This window comes from Ambystoma mexicanum, chromosome 1q (genome assembly GCF_040938575.1).
Source record: "Ambystoma mexicanum isolate Mex_15411 chromosome 1q, UKY_AmexF1_1, whole genome shotgun sequence".
NCBI lineage: Eukaryota > Metazoa > Chordata > Amphibia > Caudata > Ambystomatidae > Ambystoma > Ambystoma mexicanum.
The window spans coordinates 892677666-892692479 of NC_090922.1; the positions used below are offsets into that span (position 1 = coordinate 892677666).

A 14814-nucleotide genomic window follows, 5' to 3' on the forward strand; every position below is an offset into this window, starting at 1 on the left:
TAGTCAGCAATAGTCTGCATCTCATCTGCCGTCCCAGTGACTTCACCCCAGCTGCGTGCAATTACAAACCTGGAGAGACGCTGCCGGAGTTGGGCTTGTGGCTCACATGTTCTTATGCTATGGTTCAGCCACATTTGAGAATCAGTGAAAGAAAGTCTTTTGGTGCTCTTCTGGGAAGCACCATTCATATAATGACCGTTGTTATTTTAGGGTTTTTTATTTCACAGGTTAACAGGCAGGTCTTGGCAACACGTTTCTCCCTTGCATCCCGAGTGCCATCCTCTCAGGGCAGTTAAATGGTTTGCAAAAGTACACCAAGGTATTTGCAGTCCCACTCTCATTGAAGGTAGATAGTGTTGGACATGGCAGTACCAGATGGGTGCTTGCCTTTTAGATGTAATACCCATGCCTGAAGCTCCTCTAAAGATGCCAGGGTTGTGTTCCTTGTCAGGATGACTGGCGCCTGCAAATTACTTTGCATGATGGGGGTAGGCAAGGGGGTCCCCCCATCTATGCACCCGGGCCCAGCATTACAATGTGGCTAGCATTACTTGGTCCCTTTGGTCACCATCTTCTGCAAGAGACAGGCACAGAATGTCATCATAGTATTTAAAATGGTCCTTAAATTACTTGTCCGACTTTTCACATTTTAGTCCCAAGGGCACAAAACCCTTTAGCTGATAATGCAATGATACTTTCATAATTACATTCTCCTTCACCATGCGTTAATAAAAATGGTGCCATTCTTGATTTGAATGTTCTTGCTGAAATGTTAATTAGGAAACTGCTTTGCAGTGTATCACATACAGCAATCTCGATACAAATTAAAGCACCATTACCAACAATATACTCCATTTACATGGCATCCTTAAAATAATAAGAGGTGTCACAGATGCAAATATTTTAAAAAAGGAAAATGTGTGTGCAAATTAAAACACAGTTTAAGAACAGCTTCAGTAAGATCATTCTTGCAGTGTCTCCTCGTTATTTTTAACACTTTTTAAATACAGAAGAAAACATTCAGCAGGGTCTTACTGATAGGCACTGGGCTTTTGAACACTTTAATATTATGTGCCACAGCATAAATTACATCTATCTCCATTTCCTGGGCCTGGAATAACAGCCTGCTATCCTCCAAATTAATTCTTATTCCATATTTGTTTTCCTGAAACCTGTGTGTTTGGCGCTACGGAGCAAAAGGTGACGTTTAAATCACCCACCCTGCTCTACTCAATGAACTTAAGTAACCAGCTAGTCGCCTTTCTCCTTGACTCTCCCTCAAATAGAGTCTTTATTTTTTCCACAGTAACATCACTTTTAAGTTTGCACAATGTAGTGCTGGTGAACCGCATTGTGCAGCTAACAATTCCATGTGCTGAAATGATGACTGTCTTCTAGCTGAGGTAATTTGAGTTCACATTTGCAAAATGAATAACATATTTACAAAAGAATCTTAAAAGTTACAAGCAAGCTTGAGCAGACGAAGATGGGAAAAACGATTCCACTTAATGCACACTCTGGAGTGCAGACTGGCACAACAGGAACTTGCAACACAAGCACAAACGTGTTGCCATATGTCTAGGTCTGTGTTGGCTGGCACATCAGATATCTGCACTACACGCGGAAAGCTTGCTATGCAGTCTCCAAAGGTTTTCTGACCAAAAACCCCCAGGGTAAAACACATCACATTGTATACTATTGGGTCTTGCATCCACGTGTCCTTAAATCAAACTAAGTAGATCACCCACTACTGCGTTTCACCTCTTATTTTCAGGGTAAATGCATTTTAAATACCATCCAGCTATTTCCTGCAACTGGGTATACCGTGACAGAACATACTTCACTTGTTTCTAAATGCCCCAGAATAGAATCACATAGCATTGAACTCTAATGTGAACTGCATAGTTGTGCGTCTGGGCACAAACACTGTACACTGCATCCCTCTGATCTGCTCTATGATATAATTGCATCACCCAGTGTTGTAGCTCATGCACAATATCTGCCTGCTCACTCAGTATGCACATAGAAATGCCTCTAGCTACTTATGGAGTACCTACTAAACACCCCTCCTTTCTACTTCTTACACAACTGCCTTACATTTGTGAACAAGAATATGGCCTCTTTTATATTGCAACCACAAATGTGATGGGTGGAAGGGTTTGAATGAATTGGAACCACTGATGAACTGGATGATCTCCAAACAGCCCTTTAAGATGAGTAGCAGTACCCTCAAGATAGATGGGGATGCACATTCATACTCATGCATCAAATAATTAAGACAACTCAATAGTTTGGCAGAGTGAGTCCGTTAAATGACAAGTTCATTAAACGGGGAGTACAACGAACAACAGCAACCGCTCAATCTTCTTGCTCTCTTTACTTTTAGAGAAAACACAATATTTATAGCAAAATCTCATTATTGCTGACGTACAACCTGTGCACGTACTAACGTCATTGTACGTGGCAATCGTAAAAACCTAACATGCAACGTGATTGGTTATAGGAAGGTAACTTAATATAGGTAATATATCTGTATATGGTAACAGGGAGAGGGGATTGTATAATAAAAGTCAGGTGGGGCAACTAAGCCCTCCCTTCAAAATGGCCACTATGAATGTCACTAAAAGTACGACGTCCCATTGGCTCTACTCACTATGGGACCTTAGATTACCTGGTCCACTATGATTGGGTTGGCATCAACCCCATTCATACTTTTCCACCTACGTCTAGCAGCATGCAGAAAGAACATCCAGGTGAAGAGAAGTTTGTCTGCACTCTGGCTTCCCACCAATGATGCTACAAACAATTATCACCTCAGTGGTCACGTGTTAATTACTGCTTTGTAGTTTGTTCTTGTGTCTGTTCTGTACTCTGAGAACTTTCAAGGAGTATGCGCATGGAGGGGATCCATGCGTAGCTGTGATAGATTCACCCTTCCAGACTGCCTTTGTCACGTGACTGGACACCATGAAATCGGCTTTTCTCTGTGTCTTTTCATATATTTGATTTAATTCTACCAGTCTTCTGACATCTGTGGCTTATCTTGACCTTTCTGAACAGTATCTTCTGTTCTCTTCTTTCCTTAATGTATCCAATGTCGGTTTATTCCAGTCAGACGAGACCTTGGCTTCTTGGCATGGTCATCCTTTTAGCTGAGTTTTGTTCTGTCTTGATTCTCGATTTTCTTGCTGCGACACACTCCATCTGAGGCCTTTTGTAACCTTTGTTCCATTCTGCCTATGTGCGTAGTGGACTTGCATTCATACATAAAGTGCTTCTTGAGGTATATATTTGTAAACGTTGGCGCTTGCCGTAATCTATCAACTATAAAGCATAAGCAAGCTTCACAATTTGATTTCTTTGCTTCTTGCAGTTACTTGCATCTGTATATGTTTAAACTAACTAAATATCTTCAACATGTAAGTGGCATATGTTTCTTCATTTTGACATCAACTTCTTCACCTTAGGCTCAATATGTCACTTATTCATGGTATTTCGTCTCTTTTCAGTATTCTCAGGTCATTATATCTTCTATATGTGCATCAATCCAATTTCTTATGACGTCAACATTCATCTTACTTCATTATCTTCTTAGCTTCTTCAGGTATTTTATTGAAAAAAACGTCATATTGTTTAGAATGAAGATGTGGCTTTTTTAATGGATATCTTACTGTTCAGGTTTTCTTAGGTGTCAGTGTATTAACCAGTGCATTTTTCTTGATAGGTAATGGGCAGAGCCCATGTGCTGCTCTCTGCTGATTTAACTGTTCATCATACGCCACATACTTTGTTGTGAACTCAATAGGTAATGGGAGGGGTCAACTGGAGTGGGGACGATATTCGACACTTCCTCTTCACTGACATTGCTCTGGACAACCTTCCACACCACTGTTTTTTAGCATGCATGTGCCATTGCAAAAGGGGTCCAGCCATATGCAAATCAGTCAGATACTGCCACCAACGGTAGCAGCCCAGCTAGGCCTGGTCCCCTCTGCACAGAAACACAAGCAATCCCAAAGATGTTTCAGCCTTGTTGGGCCTCCTCGGTGAGGTGCAGCTTGGCTCCCTATAGTGCAGCGAGCAAGGTAGCTAGGTCTGGACACACCCTGTCTCACGTAGTGAAACAAACTATAGCCACAAAAGTGATGGGTGGAAGGTTTTGAATGAATCAGAACCACTGGCAATGCTCTGGGCAACCTTCCACACCGCTACTCTTTAGCCCGCCTGTGCCATTGCAAAAGGTGTCCAGCCATATGCAAATCAGTCAGTTACTGCCACCAATGGTAGCAGCCCAGTCCGAACTGCTAGGCCAGGCCTCCTCTGCACAGAAACACAAGCAACACCAGACATGTTTCAGCCTTGTTGGGCCTCCTCAGTGAGGTACAGTTTGGTTCCCACGGGACGGTTATGCCCAGACGTAGGTCCTGTGTCTGGTGGGCATAGAGACACGAGCTACTCCTCACTGGTCATGCCCAACAAGGTCAAAACATTTTGGGGATGCGTGTGGTCTCGTGCAGAAGGGATGTGACTTAGCAGTTCAGGCTGGACAGCTACTTTTGGAGTGGGACAAAGCCTGATTTGCATATGGTCTTTTCCCTTCTGTAATGGATAGGCAGGTGAAGAACGGTGCTCTGGAGGGTTGCCAGAGCAATGCCAGAGGTTAAGATTCATTGTAAACCGGCCATCACCTCTCTGTTTTTGCTTTGTCACCCTGAGTGGGACGGTATGCCCAGATGTGGGTCCTGTGCCTGCTGGGCCCAGAGACCCAAGATACTCCTCACTGATGAGGCCAACAAGGCCAAAACATGTTTGGGGATGCTTGTGGTCTCATGCAGAAGGGATGTGACCTAGCAGTTCAGACTGGACGGCCCCATTTGGGGTGATTTGCATACGGTCATTTCCCTTCTGTAATGGCTTCGCAGGTGAAGAACGATGGTCTGGAGGGTTGCCCAGAGCAATTCCAGAGGTTAAGATTTATTCTAAAACTTTCAGCCATCACCTCTTTTTTTTTTTTTCTCTTTTTTTAATATTGTATAGTATAATGTTGAAAATATATGGCAAAATGACCACTGCATCTCTCAAGTACACAAGGTCAGTAATAATACATGTTCTGAAATGGCACACCCAAAGGAAGATAGCGAGTCAGAAAGAAATGAACCAACAGTCTGAACGATCATACCAAAGACAGCATCACACAATCTACCAAATGGCTCACCCTAACAAGACCATCAAGAATGAGTCACAAGGCCAGGGAGAGAAGGTTAACAAGCAAGACTCAAACACCTTTATGTCCTATTCTACCTCTCTACCTCCCAACATTCCTCATGCACTTCATAAACCTTAACTTGTAAAACATGACAGAAAGTTGACAACAAGGTGGACAAGAAAAAGAACCAAGCAAACCCCACATATATGACTTGGAATACAATGGGCACATGGCAATAGTCGTGGAATACAAATTTTGTAATTGTGACCTACTTATCACTGCACAGTCCTTTGAGATTACAGGACCCATCCTCAGCCTGAACATGCCTTGGAAGCAATATTGAGAATAATAGCATAATAAGCTGATCCTATTTAGCTTTAGATAAGTCTGTTTGTGTCCAGAATAGGCAATGTGTACAACACTGCTTGAGAACACGTCTAGAACACATATGTCAGACAGACTAATGTGAAGCTTGCAGAAGTAAGAAATGCATACTGTGTAGAATTTCTAATGCATATAAGAATTCCACATTGGTGAAACACAAAGGAAGCACTAAATAGTGCAGTGTGAGAACCACTAAGTAGCCCAGAAAATGTGTTTAGATCTAGAAATGCCTAGAAAACAGGTTTCAATGTAGAGGGGGAGAAGTGGATGATATTTCACCGAATTCTGCCCTTTGGATAAGAGCAACAAGTGAGATAGCATCTCATGTCAGACTTCCCCTCATAATAATGACTGCCCAAGTTGAATATAGTGCCTTGAAGGGAAGAGTGGGTATAGTGATGCATGCTTCGAAAGGCATTCTAATATGCAACGCTTAGAATAGCAATAGTAGTGCTGAAAACAGTGCAGGTATTCTTAAAGTGCTTTAGGCTCCTGGAGGCCGATATTGTAGTATTGTATTGAAATGTAGTTACATAGTGAGAAGTGTGTTTCTGTGTTGACATACATTAATTCATTAATGCAACCATTATTATAGCAAAGAGCTTAGAAGCTTCATCATATTGTACGTACTTGCAAGCAGCCAAGCTTACATTTGTACTTTTGAGCAGGTCAGTACATAAACCCCTTATGCATACATACTATATTGGTGGTCCGTGAAATCAAATTCACTTCTTTTTCCATCATAAGGGAATAAACGTCAATTTGCTTACTAGTTAAGACAAAATAACCTATGACATAAAGTCCTTGACTCGGGGTTTATATATATATTTCAGCCTGAAGCCTTAGAGATAATTTGGCAAGAAACTAAGAGATGATAGATCAGCAAGATGCTGAGGTGAGGTATGGATAATATTGTTTACATACATCATACAAAAGAGGGAATGAACTTCCAAGTTATACAGGTTAGAATCAGAAGTAGGGGGTTTGCCGTTCGAGTGACAGCATTCTACGGTAAGGGGGATTTCCAAGCCAAATACCATATAAATATGCTCCAAGCCCACACACTAGAACTGACTGATGGTATCTGATGTTGGTCCTTACAGAGGCTATTACAGGGCGTGCAAGCTCTTAGCTACACCATAGTCATGTTAGACTGAAATGCAATGGGTGTTAGCTTACTTGAATAATGTGCAACCATTTTGGGTCTTTTGTGTCTTGATGCAGTGAATTTGTGTTTTGCATTGAATATTGTGATATATATTGAAATGCAATGATTGCTTTATTGATTAAGATTTTGCTTTTGGTTTAGCTTGGAAACCATAGAATAGGTATGTGTACCTTTAGACAATATTGATTCATTGGTAGAATAGGTTTGAATGCCTTTATATAGTGTTGCTCTAAGTGAATTAAATATTGAGCAAATTGACTTAAGGATTGTGGTGGCTTTCATTTCAGTAAGGAAATGTAAATTAAGCCCCACATTCAGATGGGCAGGAAATTTTGTATTGGATATGTGAATGAAGCCCTAATATGTGAGCATTGATGCAAATTGATTTAATTACAGGAAAGTGACGTGTTACCTAACAAGCAAATATGTTTGGATGTTATGTTGGCATGAGAGATAGATTGAGGGTCATTTGAAGATGACAAATAAGTTGGAACAATGTTTTGAATTAGCAATTATGAAAGAGGGTTTATACATATAAATGATGTGCTTCTTTCATACAATGCTGGTAGTTTTTGACTGAGATATATTGGTACAGTGAAATACTTAACAGCATTGCGTTGTATTGCATTGTTGCCTCTCTCTCGGAAGCCTTTCTGTTTCGTATTTCCCTATTCCTATATATGTGCATTAGGAAGCATCACGAGAATTGACATGTAAATGATGTGGTACTTGTGAGTAAACTATCGCCTTTGAGGGCTGTACATTGATATTGCTATTCTTATATATTCTCAGGATGTACAAGCAAACAATTCTCTGAATGAATAGAGAAGACAATTACAACTGTAACATGCCCTATGATTATATCACACAGAAAAGTGTGAAGTGTAGTGAACTGGGGGACTGCTGAGCCCTTTAAGATGTGGTAGCAATACCCTTGAGATGAATGTGGATGCAGAAGTTACTCAAACTTCAAAAATTGAAACGACTCAGGTAGTTGGCAAAAAGTTTAACTGTTTTAATATGAATTATCTAAAACAGGGAGTACAACAGACATCAATGGATGTTTCAGCGCATGGTTTCTCAATGCATCTTAAACTGCGAAAACTCATCATTGATGACGTTAACCTACGTATCTACTAACATCATCCTACGTGGCAAACTACAAAAACCTATTGAAGAAAGTGATAGGCCTGGAGGGAACATCTAAGTATACGTTCCATACTAGTCTAAGAGAGTAATAGGCTCCTTAACATCGGGTGGGGCAACTAAGCCCTCCCCAAAACAGGTCACTATGAACATCACTAAATACACAATATCCCATTGGTTACACAAACTATAGGACCCTTAATCACGTGGCCCCCTACAATCGGTTGGCACTCTAACCTCAGTCAGTACCTTTCCACCAATGTTAGCAGCATGCAGGCTAGACTTCTAGATGCTGGTGAGCTGGTCATAACCATAGCTTCCCACCAATAAGCATATCATCTATCATCATCTCATTGGTCTGCTCTCAATTAAAGCTTTGAACGTGTCCTTGGGAGTGTCCTTTGCTCTGGAGAATTCAGGGTAGTGAAGGCACGCTCTGCCTTCATGCGTAGGTGTGGTCGTCATGTTTGCCCAACTTCATCCTTCCACATGACTGAAGACCACAAATGTGAGCTCTGGTGCATTTAAAATACTATTTTTCAATAGACCTCTGATATCCTCCTTGTTTTTGTCCATGCATTCCGAACAGGAGTTTCGTTCTTTCACATGATTTGTATCTACTTTCTGTTCATCCAAGTCTGATAAGACCTTGGCTTCTTGGGGCTCATCCAGCCTTGCCATTCTGAGTTTCACTCCTGTTAATTCAATTTCCTTTATAAATGCAACACACTGTAACGGCCTTCCTTTCTTGTCCAGCACTGCTATAATACATGTATACGTTGGCATATGCCACAAACTATTCACTACTTATCCAGCCTTAAGAATACTTCATCTGCTTGCATTTCTTTGCATATGTACACATATAAAATGACTTATTATCTTCATCGTTTCTGTAGCATAAGTTTCTTCATCTTGAGCCCAATATGTCACTTATCTTTGATACTTTCTTGATGCCTTATAGAATATCTGCATTCTCTTGTCTCTGCATCTCTTCTATATACGTCAGTCTTGCTTCATGTCTGATGTCACCATTCTTCTCTTCCATTCATCAGGCCTGTTTCTTCTGGAATTTCATTCAAATGGCCATCATACTGTCATGTATGCAGGTGTGGCTTTCTCAATGGGAACCTTGCTTCCAGGATTCTCCGTGGTATCTGTAGTTTCAATGGTGCTGCACGTTTCTCACACTCTGGTTCCCAACATACAGGCAATATGGGTGAGGTGGTTGAGGTGAGGGTAATTGGCTCCTTCTCTATACTCCCCCTCTGGGCAATTCATTGACAACTCTCCCATCATCCTTCATGTCTAGACATCCTTGTTTGAAGAGATGCTTTTTTTGATATCCATATCTGTATTACTCCTTTCAAGCATCTAGCTGATTTCACGTGCTCATCCTTGTTCCAAGACATGGGTATGCACTGTGAGATGCTGAAAATGCATTGAAGGGACAGGGACTCCCAGTCCTTGTTCTGGATTCCCTTTTCATGTGTATTCTGCATTGTTTTCTGCCCAGGAGTCCATTTGGGACTCCTGGCAGTGCAGCTATTCCTCTTTTTGGTTTGGTGAACAGACTCTTGGAATTCCCTTATGGCACCCATGGGTGGGGGTACAACCCTGTACCCTCAGTGTATGTTTTTGGGCGCCTGTGTGTGGCCCACAGAGCATGGTATGGGCTGGTGGCAGCTCCATGCTGAATTTGGCAGGTGATCTGAGTATCCTCCATTTTAGGATACCAAGGCCCTGACATTGGAATCAGTTGATTCTTGCTAGAATACAAGATGGCCCCTGTGGCCTCCTGCTTTCTATTGCCTGTTACCTTGTTTTTCCCAAAGCCCTGGGAAGCCCTGACTCTATTCTTTCCCCCTCACTGGCTGTTGGGTGGAATTTCCATATATGGTATTGTGGGGAAGTCCAGGCCAGACTGGCTGGTAACTTCCCAGTGACTGTATGTTGTGGGTACACCCTCGGGGTGGGACCTGGGTGAATGGAGTGTGTGACCAATATACAGTGCATGTTATGGGTGCCTGGTTTCTGGTATGTGACACAAAGACTGAGACAGCCCTGCCCAAAACTGGTATGAATGCAGTGTGGAGTGCTGAATGGCTTGGTACTTGTCCAATACAAATTCCTTGCTGTGAGTGTCTGGAGAGATGAGATTGGCCTGAATGCAGTGTGCGCCTGATTGGTTGAATGAATTGAAATTGTTCAGAGCTGAAGTTGATACTTGATGCTTAATCTTGAAGCCCACCGGAAGAAGAAGAATTGCTGCTGCTGTCCTTCTCCAATCTGAAAGCTGCTGTGCCTTCAAGGAACTGATCCAAGAGAGAACCTGGCTAGGAGACCTCTTCCCGAGCTATGAGGGACCATCGTGCACCAGGTGACCTTCGCCTAAGTGCACTGGAAGTCAGTCCTCAAAAGACAGCCGACCGGATACGGGTCCGCTGCAGAATCACGAAGCAAAGCTCCCGAACATTGAAGTCCATCACCGTCGCAGACCGCCATCGCCACCAGAGCCGCAGTGCCCCTTTGCCTAAGAACACTTTGAAAGAAGGACTCCCTAGCTCATCACCGACAACCACTTTGTCCCGCTGGAGAAAGTGAAGGCTGTTGACATGCCAAGGAGAATCCACCAGTGGGTTTCCCGCCACCCGAAGACCACAGAGACGCCAATGACTTGACGCCCTTGCTGGGACAAACTTCCTCAGTAAACTCTTTGTGCCAATGTACTATTGTCGTCGAGTTGTACCGCACGCCTCACCTTCGCAGGACGTCCAAGACCGTTCGTCGACGAGCACCGCCATGACCAAAACTGCGGTCTCGGCGCCTGTGTTCTCCATTTCTTCAAGGGATCTCGACAATCTGTGGCTCCTGTCTTAAAGGGAGCCACTCAAGAAGGATCCGTCAATGACCCGACATTGAACTCTGCTATTCCAGGTACTTTGGGGTGTAGAGCTGTTATAGAAGGAAATGAGACTCATATAAACATTATATGGACTGGGATTGCAGTATATCTTTATTTACAGGTTGCCCAGGTGGGGGGGATCCTCGCACAGAACAGTGTCTAGGTAACAGGGCCAGTATTCTACCTATTGTTTTAACCAACCTACTTTCCTCCTATGTCCATTGTTAGTTCACTTTATTAACTGATTTGTATGACGTTTGAACTGAGTACAGTTGATGCATTTTAATGGAATCAAGAGTAATTGTGGTACCACATTGAGACTGTATATATTTACCATTTTAGAATTGTCGGAGCAGAACGTGTGTTATTGTATGTGTAAATAATGAAAACCTTACTTATATAAAGACTGTATTTTCACTAACATAGTGTGTGGACATTCCTTTGTGGGTGCATGGGGACTACACTGTACTTAAGAACCAGCCTGCATCACCTCCTGAGAGCTTACGCCTTGATTGTTCATCCATAGCTACCGCATAGAGAATCTTGGCTGGGGTGATCTGTGCCTCTACTCTGCCATATAGAGAGCAGGAGTACAGATACCCCCTCTCCAGTCTTTAATATGGTGGCAGCAGTGGGATGCTTATGGTTTTAATAATCAGCGTGTAACCATGCCACTTACACAATATCTACACTTTGTTAAACTGAGGTTTAGTTGTGTACTAGATAACTACATTGTAAGCAATGGAAACTATTGCAAATGGCAAATTGACTAGGATGAGCTTAGATGCTCTCCAGAGTGCTTGTGAAGCCAGGGAGTTAGATTTTTAGGATAAGTCTAGGGCTGAGCTGATAGCTGCCCTGGTAGACTACCAGACTGACTGTGAAGCTCTCAATGAAGGGGGGGGTGCAACCATTAAGGCCCCTGCCCTTGGGGTGTTGTTGAATCTGATTCTGGGAATGCCACCACTCCTGCTGCCTCTGTTTCGACCTCCAACAATGTTTCTTCAGGGAATTCCTTGGAACTTGAATTATTAAGGATGGAATTGGCCCTTGAATATAGAACATTGGAAACTGAAGCTGAACTTATGAAAGAGGAGTTGGCACAGCAAGTGATACTCAAAGATAATGATCTTGAACTTAAAAACAAGGACATTGAATGTCAGAAAATCCAACTAGAGAAAGCTAGAGTGGAGACTTCAGTGAAACCAGTTGAGAGTGTCCGGTCCCGTGCCACCAAGTTTATGAGACATTTGGTTGGTGTGTATGTGGGGGGTTCTGATATCCTCCAGTGGATTGACACGTTTGAAATGCTGTGGAATCCATGATGTTGATAAAAGAGATTGGGCTAAGTGTTAGTTAAGCAGAGTGCCTCAGACTGGATATGACTGTATTCTGAAACTGAGTGTGGAAGAAAGGGGTACGTATGAGTTCACAAAGTCTACTCTGATTGCCAAGTATGGCAAGACACCTACCAAGCACCTTAACATTTTCAGGGAATTTAAGAAAAGATAGAATGTGTCTTGGATTGACTGGGTGAGTGCTGCACATATAAAGATTATGCAGTGGATTGATGGAGGTGAAAACGTTTGTTGAATTGTCCCACCTTTTGTTTTTTGAGCATTTTTCTGAAGCCTGTTCAACAGTTCTGCCCCAGTATGTTGCTAACCAGAACATTTTAGACCACTTTAAGCTGGCCAGGCTGGCTGACAAGTGGGTCTCCCAGCGGCGGGTGTCCCCAAAGGACTCCAGTGGGAAGGACAAGGACAAAGAAAAGGTGACCTCTCAGAAGGCTGATGAATCCCAGAAGCAATCCCAGTCAGGTAAATCAAAACCTTCCTCTCCTAAGACACACAAATCTAGTGGGGATAAGTCCTATGTGGGTGGGAGTAAGAGGTAGGTCTTCTGCAAAGCAGGCTCCCAGCGGTCCCAGTAAGGTACCCCGCATTCCTACACTTGTTGGGACTGTGGGGCTCTGGACCACAAGAAGGGTGTCCCAAGTGTAAAGGTAAGGCATTTGGAGTCCAGAGTACGGTTCTTACTGGTCGGGTGTGATCCCAAGTGGATACTCAATAGACAGGATACACTGCACCTTGGTCAATGCCCCTCCACATCTATAAACACAGAATTGAGATTCAAGATGTTTTGGCACACAGGGAATACCTAAAATCTTCACAACACATAGAATTCAAGGACTGTAAATGATTTCTGATCCACTTCACACTCTAGCCCCAAACAAACCCCTCTTTCCATCTTATATATTGACCAACCTATTACAACCCATTGTGAGGGTTCAAAAATGTGAAACGGACAAGTAGATAGAGTTTTCTCACAATTAGTAATTTTATTGAACAGTAGAGGTTAAAAAAAAAACACCTAATTCTTCCTAAAATAACAAACTTAAAGCTAAAGAAAACAAACCTAATATCCATAAATCTCTGTCCCTCACACTCAATCATACAACTAAATCATAAAATGGTTATTTGGCTGTTCAAACTTCGAAAAAATAACATTTAGATATCCATAGAAAATATTGCCTTCTTTTGCAACCTACACTTTTGCCAAACTACCGTTAGACACATTTTGCACCACTTTTTTTAACCACAAAATGCATGTGATAAATTGAGGTAAGGTATGTAAAAGGGAGGGGCGCAACGGGTTGTGTCGCGGCCTCCCCCACATTTTGAGGTTAAAAGTGGTAAATTTGGTTAAAAAAAATCGACAAAAGTATAGGTCAGTAAATATTCATAGATCCAGAATATGTGAGAACTTTTGAAGTGACCGCTGATTGAGGAATTTCACTCATAGGGGATTGTATTCCCCATCCCCACACACACGTTCCTTCTTCAGGGAGGCCTTGAACGTCCATTATTTAATGAGTGACAATCTTTTTGGCACTCTCCCTCTTAAGTGCCTTGTATTGGGTTTGAGGGATTAAAGAGGTTCTCTGCAACTTTCCAACACCTGCCTTGAATTTCATGCTAGGTGTTCACCTGCGATGCTAGTACCAGCCCATCAAATGTGCGTAGCTGTAGACCACACCCTTTCTAGTAAGGCCCAGTCACATACACACACACACACACCAATGTTCTGTGTAGATAGAGACTTCATCCTAGCCCAGGCCCTCTGGTTCAACCGACTAATATTCCTGTTCTGATGTGCAGTGTCTATTGACACACGTCGACGTCTGTATAATCTGCTGCACAGTGTGCACCATTCACAGAATGCATACAGGCAATACACATCTGAAGGAACTGTTGAGGGCAGTGGCCATAGTACATTGCATTCCATTAACCTTTGCAGCTTTTAGTTCCACTGCGGTATAACGTGTTTTTTGATGCGTTTTTGAAAAGTTAATGGGCCTCATTACAGGTCGGCGGCCAGAAATAACAGTGTCGGTAAACCCGCCGCCACTCTTAATTCCGGACCGCCCGATCCCGAGTCCTGCAGGCGGGAGGTGATGTTCCCGCCAGGTCTGACCTGGCGGGTTTAACACCGCCCGCCTGCAGGCGGACGTGGAAACACCAGCACCATCATGAGATGGTGCCGGTGTTTCCACTTCCACATTCCCATTGAGTCCTACAGGACTCAATGGGAATGGGGATTTACCGAATTCCGCCTCCGGAATTCCTGGGACACCAGGGTCGTAATGCCCTGATATTTCCGGGAGTCACGGAGGTGGAATGGTAATACGAGTCCAGCGGTAACCAGGCGGTTTTACCACCTCGGTTACCGACGGACTCGCAATGAGGCCCAATGTCCAAATTACAATTAACTAAATGTTAAGAAACTGAGAAGTGCACGCTCTTATTCCAGAGTCATGTAAATCCTCACTTTGCTATTTGCGTCATTTAAAGAATCGCCATTTTTAAAGTGGGGGAGGAGGAATAATTCAGATCGATAGATAATTATGCTTCAATCTCTATGAAAAGCAGTACATTAAAGAGCTTTTTTCAGGATTTAAAGTGTCCAACATTTTCATTTTACAACAGCTACAAGATCAGAATCGGC

At 42.8% G+C, this 14814-nt stretch overlaps 1 protein-coding gene across 1 annotated transcript in view; it reads right to left on the bottom strand.

Annotated features, from left to right (window-relative positions):
- The window catches only part of DPYD (dihydropyrimidine dehydrogenase), a 3651715-nt gene that overhangs the window by 1892682 nt on the left and 1744219 nt on the right, over nt 1-14814 (bottom strand). The gene's annotated exons all lie outside the window — the stretch shown is intronic.